The sequence below is a fragment of the Hippopotamus amphibius genome, chromosome 16, assembly GCF_030028045.1.
Source record: "Hippopotamus amphibius kiboko isolate mHipAmp2 chromosome 16, mHipAmp2.hap2, whole genome shotgun sequence".
Classification (NCBI taxonomy): Eukaryota; Metazoa; Chordata; class Mammalia; order Artiodactyla; family Hippopotamidae; genus Hippopotamus; species Hippopotamus amphibius.
The window spans coordinates 60,379,796-60,381,632 of NC_080201.1; positions in this window are offsets into that span (position 1 = coordinate 60,379,796).

A 1,837-nucleotide genomic window follows, 5' to 3' on the forward strand; every position below is an offset into this window, starting at 1 on the left:
TTTATCAAGGATATTGAATATAGTTCCCTGTGCTCTACAGTAAGACCTTGTGGTTTATCCATTCTACATATAATAGTTGGCATCTGCTAACCCCAAACTTCCAATCCATACCTTCCCCCACCTCTTGGTAACCTCAAGGCTGTTATCTATGTCTGTGAGTCTGTTTCTGCTTTGTAGATAGGTTCAATTGTGTCATATTTTATATTCCACAGATAAGTGATATCATATGGTATTTTTCTTTCTGACTTACTTCACTTAGTATGATCATCTCTAGTTGCATCTACGTTGCTGCAAATGGCATTATTTCATTCTTTTTTATGGCTGAGTAGTATTCAGTTTTATAATTTCCATAGTCATTGTTTTTAGCATTAACATTAGGCTCTGTAAATAAATTCCCATAATCTACTAAAGACATATCTATGGTTAAGTGGATTCAATGCTTACTCTCAGTTCTTTTGCCATTGTTTATGCTTGTTTCTTATGAATACAATTCATGTTTTAATTTCTTAAAGAAGTTCATATATATCCTTGCACGTTCAACAATGTTTGTCTGCATCTTGGTACTTAATGGAGGTGAACAGTCATGTTAGTGATACCAAGCCTTCTCATTTAATAGCCAATCTATCTCTTCTTTTATTTTGGTCATCTTTCAATAAGGTGGTATAAATCAAATTCTTTCATAATTTTTATTGTGAATAGAGAACTTTTCAAAAGTGTTCTGATCATCGCTGGTACCTAGCACTCCAGTGAAGTTGCATATTGATCAAGTATCCTGAGAATTCTACTGGACTCTCCCTTTTTTTCCCTCTTGAAGTATAGTTGATTTGCAATGTTGTGTTAATTTCTATTTCTGCTGTACAGCAAAGTGATTCAGTTATACATATAGACACACATTCTTTTTTTTAATGTTCTTTTCCATTATGGTTTATCACAATATATTGAATATACTTCCCTGTGCTCTAGAGAACTCTCTTATTATTGTACATGGTTGTCTGTAGGTTCTCATCTTCCCACATAGGCAATCCCATCATCTGCAAATGATAATTTTGTTTGTTTCCAATTTTTAAACCCTTTAGTTTGTTTTTTTTTAATAAATTTATTTACTTATTTATTTTATTGGCTGTGTTGGGTCTTTTTTGGCTGTGCGCAGGCTTTTAGTTGCGGTGTGTGGGCTCCTCATTGCCGTGGCTTCTCTTGTTGCAGAGCACGGGCTCTAGGAGCATGGGCTTCAGTAGTTGCAGCACATGGGCTCAACAGTTGTGGCTCACGGGCTCTAAAGCACAGGCTCAATAGTTGCGGCGCATGGGCTTAGTTGCTCCAAGGCATGTGGGATCTTCCTGGAGCAGGGATCGAACCTGTGTCCCCTGAATTGGCAGGCAGATTCTTAACCACTGTGCCACCTAGGAAGCCCCTAAACCCTTTAGTTTTTATTATTGTCATGCTGTGTTGGTTAAGACCTCCAGCAGTGTTTAGCAGAAATGCAGGCAGCGCTGGAAATACATACACATAAACTCACCATACAGAGTTTTTCCCTTCTTCAGTCTCATGTGCTGCTTGTTTTTTAATACTGTATGTAAATCTTTTATAATCTTTGGATATTTCAAAATAAGCCCCTAGAAAAATGAAGGCTTCAAGAAGTGACGTATCATCACAGTTGGCAGAAATATTACAAAAGACAGTAAAAATAAGGACAACAAACTTATGGTATAATTCTTAAGTTTTCTTATTAATGAGTCAAATTACATATTATAAGACATTTTGATTTATAAGGAAATAGAACATTTCTATTTATATTAGATTGTATTACTCAATATTCTATGCCTAAGCTGAGAATTTA